Genomic DNA, 15,676 nt, shown 5'->3' on the forward strand with positions numbered 1-15,676 from the left:
TTTTTAAATTTAAATTTTTTTATTGTTTGCTGCTATCTAGAAATGCAATTGATTCTTTTATATCTACCTGTATCCCACAACATTGTTAAACTCACTTATTACTTCTAGTTGATTTTTGGTATCTAACATAAACAATTATGTCTTCTGAGAAAAGACAGTTTTACTATTTCCTTCCCGATGTGGATGCCTTTTATTTCTTTTTCCTACCTTATTGCACTGAATAGGACCTCCAATAAAAAGTTGAATGGAAGTAGTGAGATTAGACATCCTACTTTTGTTCCTGATCTTCAGAGAAAACATTTAATCTTTTTAAAATCTTTATTTTTCTGTATGTCATTTTGTGTCTGCTTTTACTTTTATTCTTTTTTTTTAAATATATTTTATTGATTTTTTACAGAGAGGAAGGGAGAAAGATAGAGAGTTAGAAACATCGATGAGAGAGAAACATCGATCAGCTGCCTCCTGCACACTCCCCACTGGGGATGTGTCCGCAACCCAGGCATACGCCCTTGACCGAAATTGAACCTGGGACCCCTCAGTCTGCAGGCCAACGCTCTATCCACCGAGCCAAACCGGTTTCGGCTACTTTTATTCTTTATCATTGATTTTTAAGCAATTTAATTATGAGACTTGGTGTAGTTTTCTTCATGCTTCTGGTGCTTAAAATCTGTTTGTTTGTTTTTATCTGTAGGCTTAGTTTTCATCAAATTTGAAAAGTTTTTAACCATTTTTCAATTTTTATTTTGGTTTCCCACCACGTCTCCTTTGGGGACTCCAATTATAGGTATATTTGATCACTCAATATTGTCCCACAATTCACTAATGCCAATTAATTTTTTTTGTCTTTTATCTCTGTGTTTCATTTTGGATAGTTTCTATTGCTTTGCCTTCAAGTTCACTAATATATTTTTTTCTGAACTGAATAATCTCTTGTTAATCCCACCCAATATATTTTTCACTTCAGACAATGTAGTTTCCACCTCTAGAGTTCAACTTGAATCTTTTTACATATCTTCCATGTCTCTACTTAACATATTCAGTCTTCCCTCTAGCTTCTGAATAAATGAAATGTATACGTAATACATGTGTTAATCTACTTGTCTACAGATTCTGTCATTTCTCACTCAGTTTCAGTTGATTGCTTTTTCTTCTCTTTATGGGTTGCATTTCTCTGCTTCTTTGCATGCCTGGTAATTTTTGTTATTAAAACTATACTAAATTACAGTTGGCATCAATAGTGTATTCGTTTCTACCCAGCTGGCATGGCTCAGTGGTTAAGCATTGACCTACAAACCAGGAGGTCATGGTTCGATTCCCGTTGGGGCACATGCTTGGGTTGTAGGCTCGATCCCCAGTGTGGGGCGTGCAGGAGGCAGCCTATCAGTAATTCTCTCATGATGTTGGTCTGCAGACTAAAGGGTCCCCGGTTCGATTCTGGTTAGGGGCACATGCCTGGGTTGTGGGCTTGGCCCCTAGTGTGTGGTATGTAGGAGGCAGCTGATCCAGTTTGTTCTGTTTCAATGAATCTGTCTTGTTTTTTTTGTTGTTGTTTTACATTCCATATATAAGTGAAATCATATGGTATTCGTCTTCTTCTGACTTATTTCATTTAGCATAATACCCTCTAGATCTATCCATGTTGTCACAAATTGCAAGATTTCATTCCCTTTTATTGCTAATATTTCATTATATATAAATATATACCACATCTTCTTTATCCAGTCATCTGTTGATGGATACCTAGGTAGCTTCCAAATTTTGGTTATTGTAAATAATGCTGCAATGAACATATGGGTGCATATATTTTCAAATTAGTGTTTGTATTTTATTTGGATAAATACCTAGAATTGGAATTGCTGGGTCATATGAGTAGTAATTTTTTAATTTTTTGAGTAGGCTCCATACTGTTTTCCATAGTGGTGGCATGCCTGGTATTTTTTATTGAATATCAATATTGTGAATTTTACCTTGTTGAGTGCTGGATATTTTGTATTTCTATAAATATTCTTGATCTTTGTCCTGGGATGTGCTTATGTTACTAGGAAACAGGTAATTTGATCCTGTTAAGTCTTGCTTTTAAGAATTGTTTAGACTGTCCTGGTTGGTGTGGATCAGTTGGTTGGAGTGCCGTCCTGTACACTGAAGGGTAGAGGATTTGATTACTGGTCAGGGCACATACCCAGGTTGCAGGTTCAATCCTGGTCAGGAGGCAACTGGTTGATCTCTCAATCTCTCTCTCCCTCTCTCTTTCCCCTCTCTCTCTCCTCTCTCTTTTTCCCCTCTCTCTCCTCTCTTTCTCCTCTGTCCCTCCCTCCCTTCCTATCTCTAAAATAAATGGGAAACATATCCTCAGGTGAGGATTAAAAAAAAGAAGAAGAATGGTTTAGGCCAGCCGTGGGCAAACTACGGCCCGCGGGCCAGATCTGGCCCGTTTGAAATGAATATAACTAAAAAAAAAAAAAAAAAAAAGACCGTACCCTTTTATGTAATGATGTTTACTTTGAATTTATATTAGTTCACACAAACACTCCATCCATGCTTTTGTTCTGTCCCTCCGGTCCAGTTTAAGAACCCATTGTGGCCCTCGAGTCAAAAAGTTTGTCCACCCCTGGTTTAGGCTAAGGGTATTTTTCCCTTTCATCGAGGTAAGACTCACCTTTGCACTCTAGCCAATGCTTCTGAATTATGAGGTTTTTCTCTCTGGCAGATGAAAACAGACACTATTCCCATCCCTGCATGATCTCCAAGGATTGCTCTACTTTTTTTGAGTGGTTCTTTCTCTAGCCTCAGTGAGTTTCACTTATATGTGATAATCATTACTCTAAGTACTTGAGAACTTCAGATGTCCAGAGTTCTCTCTGTGTAGCTCTTCTTTTTCTAGGACCCCACCCTGTGCACAGCCTAAAATCATTTTCCAGGTAGTAACTGGATACAGTTTACCTTGCTTGTTACCCATCCCTCAGAGAGCACTATTTTTTATGCTTATGCCCAATGCCTTGAGTGTCATTCTTTCATATATTTTGTCTATTTTTTAGTTGTTTTAGGGAGAAGGGTAGATCTGGGCCCTGTTACTCCATTCTAGACAAATAGAAGTTCCAGTTAATTTATATAGCAACAAGTGGTTAGTGGTTAACCTATGGGACAGAGCAGAGTAAGATTATATTGCAGAATCCCCAAAGGCTTAAAACATAGTCTTTTTTTTTTTTTTTTATAAAAAACATAGTCTTAATGCTATTTCTGAGATCTACCAAAATTGGGGCTTACAGTTGCTTCCAATTTGCTTTCTAGGTATGGAAAATATAGTTGCTTACTGGGGAATGTACTGTTGTTACAAAGGGTCATTTCCAAAGAAGCCTAGTATAATAGACCTTACTCACTGGCCACATGCTCCTGATCAGAGCTTCAGTTTTACAAGGCTACTATTTATGGAGTCCCTTCTATGTGTCTAGCTAGCACTTTGTGTAAGCCTTGTTAATTCTATTTTGAGGTACGTGTTGTTATTCCCATTTTATAGCTGAGGAAATCAAAGCTCCAGGAGGTTAAGGGCCTTCTAAGATTTCACAGCCTGTAAGTTAAGTGGTGGGACTGGGTTTCAGATGAAGGCTGGCTCTGAAGCCCAAGTGCTTTCGTCTGCACTGCAGTGACTAGGTTGTCAGAGGTGCTCTCAGTCACTTTTACTACAAGCGTGCAGCTGTAGAAGCCCTTTTTTTGTTTGTTTTCAAGATTTGTAGATGGATGCAAACATCTATATATATAAAGAGCCAAGGTCCGTAACATCCAAAACAACCAAACGGATGACCAAACGCCAGGCTGCACACGCAGCAGGCTCTGGTGGGTGGGGACTGGCAAGTGGTCTGAACTGCTGTCCTGGGTCCTGGCCACCCGCTGTGGAAGTCAGTCCGGGGTCCTGGAGCAGTGACGGGCGGGGGGAATTTTGCAGAGCATGGCGGGGCGGGAGGAGCCTCTCGGAGAAGTGGTGGAGCAGGACAAGTTTTGTGGAGCATGGCAGGGCGGGAGGAGCCTCGCAGAGCAGTCGAGGGGCCGCGAGCATTGCAGAGCGTCCAGGGGCTGGGAGCTTCACATAGTGTTGCAGGACAGCAGAGGCCATGCGAGGCCAGGCTAGGCCTAAGGACCCTAACCATGCACAATTTCGTGCGCGCTGGGCCTCCAGTCTAATAATATAACCATAACTTAGCAAAGATAGGACTTCCCTTTCCAAAATGGTATATTTCTTGAAAGTGCAGAATATTTTAATGTCTGTACTAAGTACACTAGGCCAGTTATTTCTCAAACTTCAGTTTGCATCACTTGGAAGGAGTATTAAAATCTAGATTGCTGGCCCCACCTCCAGAGTTTCTAATTCACTAGGCCTCTGGTGCGCCCAGGAATTTGCATTTCTTACTTGTTCTCTGGTGATGTTGATGCTGATGTTCTGAGAACCACTGAACTAGGATAGCTCAAGGTTTTTCAACTTATGCACTATTTTTGTTGTTGCTGTTAATCCTCACCCAAGGATATTTTTCCATTGATTTTTAGAGAGCGTGGAGGGAGGGGAGAGACAGAGAGAGAGAAACATCGCTGTGAGAGAGACACATCAATTAGTTGCCTCCCACGTGAGCTCCGACCAGGGCCAGGGACTGAGACTGCAACTGAGGTACATGTTCTTTGACTGGAATTGAACCCTGGACCCTTCAGTCCATGGGTTGACACTCTATCCACTGTGCCAAACTGGCTAGGGCTCAACTTATGCACTATTGACATTTTGGGTCAAGTCATTCTTAGCTGGGGTTGGTGGGGGTGTACCCTGTGCATTGTGGGATGTTTAGCAGTGTCCTGGTCTCCCCCCATAGGATGCTAGTACTGCACCTTCTCTGATCATGACAATAAAAAATGTCTCCAGACATGGCCAATTGTCTCCTGGGGACAGAATCAACCCAGTTGAGAACCACTGCTCTAGGCTGAGCTCAGCATGAAAAATGTGTAACAGGGTGGTTTTAGGTATCAGGACTAGTTAATATATTTATATTTGTCATTTCTGCTTAAGACTCTTAAAAGACCATGAATTTCAGTGTGGAGCTTCCTCTGCCTTTCTTTTTCTGCCTCTTGCTTAATATAGAAAGGGAAGGGATAGCAAAGAGAGGAAGAATAAAGCAAATGTGATGAAATGTAAATATTTGAAGGATTATGGGTGATGGTATATGGGATTTTTAAAAATATAGATATTTTATTGATTTTTTACAGCGCGGAAGGGAGAGGGATAGAGAGTTAGAAACATCGATGAGAGAGAAACATCGATCAGCCGCCTCCTGCACATCTCCTGCTGGAGATGTGCCCGCAACCCAGGTACATGCCCCTGACCAGAATCGAACCTGGGACCCTTCAGTCCGCAGGCTGACGCTCTATCCACTGAGCCAAACCGGTTTTGGCAGGGCTTTTTGCACTACTCTTGCAACTTTTCAGTTATAAGTCTGATTTTTAAAAAATCTAGCCAATTCATTAGTTGAGAAGGGAAATTCATCTTCCTTTAGGAAAGAAAGCGTGGGGACCCTGTCTAGAGTGCACTGAATGTTCCAGGCCACTCTGAGCATAGGAATCATAATCAGGAGTGCTCAAGGCTAAGTTGCTATATGCAGGTGCAAGAAGCAAGGACACAGCTATCGTACTGTATGTGCACTGTGCAAGCGTGCCCTTCTACAACCCAAAACAGTGGGGTCACTGTTTGGAAAGAAGCCTCTTTGTCTAAGTTAGTATTAAAGTGTGCTACTGACCAGCAGGCAGCTCGCTTGGAGGCGGCTGCTTAGTGAGGCAGTACAGCTCCTATGTTGGAGGCTACAACTAATTTGTAGGAAAGCTGTATTGTTACCCAGCCGGTGTACGGCTATTCTATGGCACTTTACTGTGAAGAACTGCTTTGTCTAATAGTGCCTGCCATAGCAATGGCTACTTGGGCTACACTAAAGACTCTCATATACCCACAACTCCTCATGGCTTCTCCGTCAAATACCTGGCGTCCAAGGGAGTCCAGTCTCTGGCAGAGGGACTGGGACCTGACAGAAACAAAAATTCCAGCCCAGATTTGGACACCAGGGAGAAATTAAGCATGGCTTTGGAAAGCAATGGACAGAGTCCAGTCAGGTTGTGCAGTTGGGCTTGACCTGGTTTTTGTTAACTAGCAGAAGAATAATTATTAGGCAGATAATTAAATTTCCCTCTGACTTGGCTCTCTTGATTTAAAATAGGAGTGGAGGATTGTTGTGAGGATGAAAAGAAGACACTTGAGACTGTAAAGTGATATAGCAGTGACAGTCTTTATAGTCCAATTCATAAAGCACCAGAGCACCTACTGTGAACCACACTGCTAATTGTCTTCACAAATGTTACTTCATTTAATCCTTGCAACATAAGCTATGGTAAATATTATTGCAGTCTTTTTTCAAGCAAACAACTGGGGCTCAGAAAAGTGACTGAAGTTCACATGAGAAAGTGGCAAAGCTGAGGTTTGAACCCAGCTCTTATGACCACAAGAGAGACCTTTTTTTTTTTAAATCCTTACCTGAGGATATTTTTCCATTGATTTTTAGCGAGAGTGGAAGAGAGGGAAAGACAGAGTGAAATACTGATGTGGAGAAACACATTGATTGGTTGCCTCCTACATGCGCCCTGACCAGGGCCCAGGCTGGAAGGAGTTTGCAACCCAAGTATGTGCTCTTGACTCAAATCAAACCTGGGATCCTTTGTTCCATAGGCTGTTGCTCTATCCACTGAGCCAAACCAGCTAGGGCCCCAGGATGACTTTTTTTTCCTTTCAAACAACTTTGTCTTATAACTATCCTCACTCAATTCATAAACTGGATGGAGTCTGGCTAAATGTTGGGACAGGTATCTTCTAGTGCCAGACAGACCATGGGTTCTTATGCCATTGTTTTTTGGTTTTTTTTTACCAACTTATGAAACAATTTTATTTCACAGTTGTATTTAAAACCAGAAAGATACTGAGTTCTTCATATAAAAACATTAGTAAAGGCAACTGTACTTTCTAGAAAATGATTATATAGACCCTCTCCAGAAAAAAAAAAAAAGCATCCCATTATATGGTTTCAGTGAAGCTGCTTGCAATTTGAAACCTCACATCTGGACTGATTCCTAAAACATACCATTCCACCACTGCACCATTTGGTTCAAAGTATAGAATATTGTCATCAGTACTTGTTCCTGCATTCTTACGCATTTGCTTATACACATATGGACTGGGGGATTATCACTTAATGCTCCGTTGGTTCATCAGCCTTTTCTGCAGGTTCATCAGCAGGTTGAGCAGGCTTAAGAGAGGAAGAAAAAAGAAAATACGCAATATTACATTATAAAGAAATCTATGAGACATAAATCATAAACTCCAAGTCTTTACCAACAATTCCAATGGAAACATTCTTTGTAGTTAGATCTTGTTCTGCAGGAAGTGTCTCTCTTAAAGCACGCAGACCATGCTTAACCAGTTAATTCAAATTGCACTCCATAAACTCAGACATATGTCTCTCCAAGTAAGTACGAGCTGATTGAGAACGGGCTCCAATGGACATAGTTCTGCAGTCAAAATAGCTGACGGACAGGTTTGGAAAATATGACGGCCCATATCATCATAACCAGCAATAAGCAGTCCAACACCATATGGTCTTTGGCCATATCTTTGTGTTGGTATCTGGGTCTTGCTTCCAATTAGAGATACAAGACGAGACACAGGAAGAGGTCTGTCAAATACACATCTGGAATCCAAACACTCCTGGCGCATAAAATTGCATAGCAGTCTAGCATCAGCAGTAAGTCCCGCAATTGAAATACCAATATGGTTGTCGACATGGAGAATTTTTTTCTGATGAGCTGCAAGCTCTGACTGTGCTCTCTTCAATGCAACCAGTACTGCATGGGTTTTTGATTTCAGACCAACTGTGGCTGAACCTTGTTTGACAGCTTCCATGGCATATTCAATTTGATGAATCCTGCCCTGAGGGCTCCAAACAGTGACATCATTGTCATACTAGTTGTGAAACATGGTTCCGATGCAGCCCTGGCTGGTGGCTCCTCCTGCAAAGCTGTGGATCAGCTCTTATGTCATTGTTGTAAGAAAGGGAAAAAGATTTTTGGAACTTATGCTTCCAGCCTTCAATTTGGCAAAGTTAACTAAATGACTGTGACAGGATAAATACTACCTTGACACTTAATTTTAGTTCAGGGTTTTCAGTAAAAAACAAAAAAGTTGATAGGAAAAGCACAAACAGAAAAATTACATTTAAAAAGTGACAAAACTTTTGTCAAGATGGTAGCGTAGGTAAACTCAGTACTCGCATCCTCCCGCAGCCATATCAGAATTACAACTAAACTACAGAACCATCAGCACTCAGAACCACCTGAAATCTAGCTGAATAGAAGTCCTACAGCTAGAGATTTAAAGAAGAAGCTACAGCCTTAGCCAATTTGGCTGTGGATAGAGCAGTGGTCGGCAAACTCATTAGTCAACAGAGACAAATATCAACAGTACAACGACTGAAATTTCTTTTGAGAGCCAAATTTTTTAAACTTAAACTATATAGGTAGGTACATTGTTATTAACTTAATTAGGGTACTCCTAAGGCTTAGGAAGCGCCACACTCAAGAGGCCAAAGAGCCGTATGTGGCTCGCGAGCCGCAGTTTGCCGACCACGGGGATAGAGCGTTGGCCCGCAGGTGCCCTCGCCCTGGTCAGGGTGCCTGCAGGAGGCAACCAATCAATGTGTCTCTCTCATATCGATGTTTCTCTCTATCTCTCCCTTCCACTCTCTCTAAAAATTAATGGAAAAATATCCTTGGGTGAGGATTAGCAAAATAAAAATAATTGGATTAAATAACATTAAAGAGATTATAAGAAAAATATATTACAAATTTTGTTAGTTGTATAATGGTTATGTTTAAATTATTAACCCCTAAGAAATTGGGTGAAGGGTACCTATAAACCAATCAATGTGTCGCTCTCACATCGATGTTTCTCTCTATCTCTCCCTTCCACTCTCTCTAAAAATTAATGGAAAAATATCCTTGGGTGAGGATTAACAAAATAAAAATAATGAAAATGAAGAAGCCAGGTTGAGACTGGTAGGAGGGGTAAAGACACAGAATTGGCTGGTCCCACACCCACATGTGTTGGATAAAAATCAGGAGGGATATCTCAGCTGCGGAGATTCCACCTGAGGAGCAAGAGAGTCCCAGCCTCATACCAGACCCCCAAGTCCAGGATTCCAGTGTTGGGAAGAGAAGTACCCATAACTTCTGGCTGTAAAAACCATCGGGAATTGGGGCTGAGATGGAAGGCTACTGGAGTCCCAGGTAGTTCTTCTTAAAGGGCCCTCACATGGACTTACTTTGACTCACTCCCTTTTAGCTTCAGTACTGGGATCACAGCACAAAAGGTGCCAGAGACATAAAGGGAAGAACTGAATTGCCTGGCATGAGGGTGAGAGTTATGTGTGAGGCAGCTTTCTCTCAGACAAAAGTACTGGCAGAGGTCATTATTCATTTGATGAGTCCTCCCCACAGAGCTGGCAGACAGGCGCCATATCTGACTCTCCATTAACTAAGCTATCACAGTTTGCCCCCACCAGACTTGCAGGGCCACCCACCCACCCAAGCTGTTTCCAGTGGCTTTTCCATAGTAATAGCCTGTCTTGACTCACACTTCAGACTTTCCTAAAATCTCCCAAAAAAGCAGTATCTGGCCTCAGAGTGCCTCATATCTCCTGCTAAGTAGGCCAAGGCCCAGCACTAGCCACAGCTGCCTGTGGTTTGTAGCTTGGCCTAGTCTCAGCACCTCCAGGCCCAGCACAAATAGCAGCTATTTGCAGATCACTTTGTAGCTCATGATGAGATGCCCTGGATGGAACATAGGTGGTAGCTGACCTTGACTTGAACCTCCAGGGAGGCCCCAGAGTCAGCATACCCAGTGAACAGCTTCTGATCATATTTTAGCACTACCAAACCACCTCCCCCGGGACACATTTAAGGGGCAGACTATATCAGCACCAGAACCTGGCTGAAGTAAGTCCTGTTCTGTGGTGGGGCCCTCTGTGGTTGGTGGTTGCAGCCAGTCCTTGCAGATGATTGGCCCGGAGTTTATCTCTCCCATTGATGTGCCAATAGTAAATCAGGCTCAACTACAATAGGAGGCTGTACAGCTCACATCGGTAGTGGGGAGCACACCTCGAGTACCCAATCTGAGTGATTGGGGAATCTGTGCCACTGGATCCTACAGAAAAAATTCTTTATAATGGCACTCTACCAAGCCTGGTAGATATAGCAGGTTTACTTAATACATAGAAACAAACACAAGGAGGCTGCCAAAATGAGAAGACAAAGAAAAACATGTACCAAATGAAAGAACAGAAGAAAACTCCAGAAAAGACCTAAACAAAATGGAGACAAGCAATCTACTAAATGCTAAGTTTAAAACACTGGTTATAAGGATGCTCAATGAACTTAGTGAGAACCTCAACAGCATAAAAAAGACATGAAAACCATTTTAAAAAGTCAGAAATGAAGGATATACTAACTGAAATGAAGAATTTATAGGGAATCAATAGTAGAGTAGATGAGGCTGAGAATCAAATGAGCAATTTCAAATATAAGGAAGAAAAACATCCAAACAGAAGAGCAAAAAGAACTCAAAAACATTAGAATAGTGTAAGGAGCCTCTGGGACATCTTCAAGCATACCAACATTCACATCAAAGAGTTGGCAGAAAGAGAAGAGGGAAGCAAGAGATTGAAAACCTATTTGAAAAATAATGACAAAACTTTCCTAACTTGGTGAAGGAAATAGATATACAAGTCCAGGAAGTGCAGAATCCAAAACAAGATTAACCCAAAGAGTCCCATATCAAAACATATCATAATGAAAATGCCAAAGGTTATAGATAAAGAGAAATGTAAAAGCAGCAAGAGAAAAGTAGTTAGTTACCCACAAGGGAGCTCCCATAAGACTGTCAGCTGATTTCTCAACAGGAACTTTGCAGGACAGAGGGGACTGGCAAAAAGTACTCAAAGTGATGAAAATCAAGGACCTAAAATCAAGATTAATCTACCCAGCAAAGCTATCATTTGGAATATAAGGACATGTAAAACGCTAAAGAATTTATCACAACCAAATCAGTATTACATGAAGTGTTAAAGGGTCTTCATGAAGAAGAAGAAGGAGAAGAAGGAAAATATATGAACCATAAGATGGCAATAAATACGTATCTATCAACAATTGAGTCTAAAAAACAAAACAAACAAAGAAACAGAGCAGAAACAGATTCATAGATACAGAGAACATGTTGATGGTCGGCGGATGGAAGGGAGTTGGAGGATTGGATGAAAAGGGTGAAGGGATTAAGAAGTACACATTGGTTGTGACAGAATAGTCATGGGGATATATAGTACAGCAAAGGGAATCCATACTAATAAAAGGGTAATGTGCTAATTAGACTGAGTCAACCCAACATCTTCCAGTCATCCAGTCCTCCTCCCGGACAATGCCACTGTGTCAGGGTCCAAGGCAGAGGCGGTTAGGGGCAATCAGGCTGGCAGGGGAGCAGTTAGGGGCAATCAGGCAGGCAGGCAGGTGAGCAGTTAAGAGCCAGCAGTCCCGGATTGCGAGGGGTCCCAGATTTGAGAGGGTGCAGGCCAGGCTGAGGGGTCCTCCCCTCCCCGCCCCCACACTGTGCACAAATTTCGTGCACCGGGCTTCTAGTATATAGTCAGTAATATCCTAATAGCTATGTATGGAGTCTAATGGGTACTAGGTCACTTAATGACTTATATAATGTCTAATCACTGGGGTGTACATCTGAAACTAATATGATATTGTATGTCAACTGTAATTAAAAAATAATAAATTATGTTTCAAAAAAAGAAAAGTTACCAAAATATGAGCAAACATTCCACAGAAGGGGAAATAATATGACCAATTAACATATGAAGAGGTGTTCAATATCTTTATTGACCAAGAAAATATCAGTATTACAGTAATATGCCCATTCACTTGGCAAAAATTTTAGTATTTGACTATACCAATCATTGGGATATGGATTTATAGGATATAGTGGTGATGAGAGTTGTTGGTACAACAACTTTGGGAAAAAATTTCATATTATCTTCAAGTATTAAAAAATCAAATATTTTGTAACTTAACCATTTTATTTCTGGATACATACTAGTGCTGCTAAATAGAAATAACACTTGAGCCACATATGTAATTTAAAATTATCTAGTGGTCATATTTAAACAGATGAAATTAATATATTTTACATTTGACTCAAAATATCCAAAATGTCATTTTAACATGTAACCAACATAGTATCCTTTATAATAAAGAGCTAACTAGACCAAACAGCAGAACGGCCATCCGGGATGACTTTCCGGATGAAGCCAGGGCTGCGAGGGCCGAACCCCTTGTACGAATTTCATGCATTGGGCCTCTAGTATTATTAATAAAACAGTTTACATTTCTGTACTAAATTTTCTAAATACATTGTATATTTTATACTTAAAGTATTTCTCAACTTGGTTATAATTTTTTTATTAGCGGTTTTTTTATCTATATCAGACTTAATAAAATTAATTGAAAAAGTAGAATCACATACCCCAATAATTCCAAGCATACTTAAAAATTCCAATAAAGGAATCAAGTACCAAAATGTTATTTTCTTTTAATATATGCATACACATTGACACAACTGTTTCTTCTTTTATAGACTATCTGATTTGACTTTGAAGCAAAAGCATTATCAGTTTTGAAACTACTCCTATCCAAATTAAATATACCGATTCATGTGTTAATATTATTATCATAGGTCTTAACCAGTCTGGCTCATTGGATAGAGGGCCATGCAGACTGAATGATCCTGGGTTCTATTTTGGTCAAGGGCATGTACCTTGGTTGTGGGCTCGATTCTCCCATAGGGGAGTAGGTAGCGCGTCAGTCTCATAAAATTACATTAAGTCCAGATTTTATTTTTTACCTAATGTGGCTGAAATTCCATCCATTGGTATAGAATTTAATTTTTGCCAATCTAGCTGAAGTTCCTTTTAGATGTAAAAGATTTGAAAATATTTAAACTATGAGTTTGATTTTTCAGGCCATAAATTGACATAATTTCTTCATAAATTTGGGAGTCTTTTGAGACAAAGCACACTCCAAGTTATTTGGGCAGAGTCTTTTATGCTGTAGTATTCATTTAAAACTAAAGAAAAGGAATTGTGTTTTTCAAATTTTGAAAATCAATTGATATTTATTAATGTTAAGTAAATCTTATATTCTTCACACAATTTTTTTGCGGTTTGATGAAAGAACCTTTCATTTTTTTGTGAAGTACCTTTTTGGTCTTTCCTCATAATATTGTAACAAATCTGAATGTAACCACATATCCATCAAAAAACTATTTTCTTTTTTATGCCAAAACCCAATCTGTTTATAGCTGGACAAATTTGTAAGCTTGGATTCTTTAAAAACCACTTCAGAATGTTTCATGGGGCATTAAATTTTTATTGCATGCAATTTGACTTCATCAGTTCCTTTTTGATTGTTGAGAAAAAAAGTTACCAAAATTCACTATATATGCTGGAAATGTCTCTCAATATTTTCCATTGTTTTCTTTACCATTTTTTACACAACATACAGCTTTTTTCCCTTTTGTTCTGCTCCAACAAATTGCAGTTGCTATTCTTCATGAAATTTCCAATATGCTTTCACTCACTCTTCTTCTCTCTTTATTGTTAGTGCTAATTTCTAGTGCATCACCTTTTGATTCTCCATCAGGAATATACCTCTTTTTTAAAATCTTAAAATTTGTTTAAACTTATTTAAACTAAAACATTTTATTATATTTAAAATAGGAAGAATTTCAACTTAATTTCCAATTACAACATACAGAGATCCTTATAACTTGTGCTGTTTGCATCAAACACATTATAATGTTACATGGGTACATAGGAAAATTCATTTAAACTGAATCAATCTGTTGACACCAACTAGGTTGGCCATGTATATATGTGTAATGCTAAATAGGACACAGGCATCTGATAAGAGAACTTCAATTTAACAATAGTATCCTAAGTGATGCAACATTTAAAGTGAAATGTCACACCAAAACAATGAAGTTGCTTTTAACAGAAACATATTTTGTACCAGTTAAATTTCTTAAATTGAAACTAATTCAAATTAAATAAAATTAAAAATTCAGTTCCTCAGTCAGATTTTGAATGTTTAATACCCACATGTGATTGGTTGCTACCATATTGCACAGGTATATAGCCAAGAGAACCTTGCACACGTACATCAAGAGGAGGGTTAAATGAGTATAAGATTGAGGATGAGGATGATTTTGGGTCAGGGGAGTGGGGTTGGGTTAGTTATTGGCAAGATTCTAGCATTCATTTTGCCTGGTGGATTCATGAGTGCTTATTAAATTAAAAAATAAATGACTAAGAGGGAACCATCTTAATAGTTGGGAATATATTCTTCTAGACAGTTTTTGTACAAATACTCTTGTATCTATCTATCTACATATATACACACTAGAGGCCTGGTGCACGAATTTGTGCCTGGGGGGGTCCCTTGGCCTGGCCAGAGATCAAGGCCTATCAGGGGGCTGGCCAACCAGGGGGAGGAACCGCGGGAGATTGGCTATGGGAACGCACTGACCACCGGGGGCAGCTCCTGCATGGAGCATCTGCTCCCTGGTGGTCAGTGTGCATCATAGCGACTGGTCGACCAGTCATTCCAGTTGTCCCAGTCATTCGGTCATAATGGTTGCTTAGGCTTTTATATATATAGACTAGTGGCCCGGTGCATGAAATTCATGCACGGGGGAGGGGGTGTTCCTCAGCCCAGCCTGCACCCTTTCCAATCTGGGACCTCTCAGGGGATGTCCTACTGCCAGTTTAGGACCCATCCCTGTGGAATGGGCCTAAACCGGCAGTCAGACATCCCTCTCGCAATCTCCCCAACAGCCCCGCCCCCCACCAGCCTTATCACCCATAGCTGCCCTCCCCTCTTGGCCTCTAACTGCCTCTACCTTGGCCCCACCACAATGGCTTTGTCCAGAAGAATGTCCGGAAGGTCTCCCAGTCTAATTAGCATATTACCCTTTTATTAGTATAGATAGTCACACAATAGTGTACACATATATTCACATGTATTCAAGAATATACACAAATATGTGGTACATTCACAAAATACACATATATTCAAAGAACACATAAATAAGCTTTTATTGAACAAATGGAATTATAGTGTTTTTTGGTGGATTTCAGATGCACAGATTTTGAATTAATCATAAACCTTGGTACTTGATACTCTTATCATTGATCTATGTTTGGCCATACTTAGATCCATGTTAGAATTTTTACTAAATTTTGAAAACAATTCTAGGTATTTTACATGTATATTTATATCTGTATAAATTACAAGTATTCAATATCAGTTTTTTACATTCACTTAATCTTACTCTCTTTTTCATCAGTTGGTCTTTTTGTCCTTCTTCGCTTTTCAACAGGAAGCAGTTTATCTCCCCACCACCAAGCCCCTTACCCCTCAGCGGAGAAGCTCTACTGCAATAGGAAGTTCACAACGACAGTTTAGCAAGGACTTTCAAAAGAATCTATTTATTATT

At 39.9% G+C, this 15,676-nt stretch overlaps 1 protein-coding gene and 1 pseudogene across 2 annotated transcripts in view; one reads left to right on the plus strand and one right to left on the minus strand.

The window, feature by feature from the left end:
* Positions 1 to 15,676, plus strand: part of SAMD13 (sterile alpha motif domain containing 13) — a 63,744-nt gene that overhangs the window by 14,432 nt on the left and 33,636 nt on the right. The window lies entirely within an intron of this gene.
* LOC102756537 lies at positions 7,371 to 8,047 on the minus strand (annotated as a pseudogene).

This window comes from Myotis davidii, unplaced genomic scaffold, assembly GCF_000327345.1.
Source record: "Myotis davidii unplaced genomic scaffold, ASM32734v1 scaffold162, whole genome shotgun sequence".
NCBI classification, from domain to species: domain Eukaryota; kingdom Metazoa; phylum Chordata; class Mammalia; order Chiroptera; family Vespertilionidae; genus Myotis; species Myotis davidii.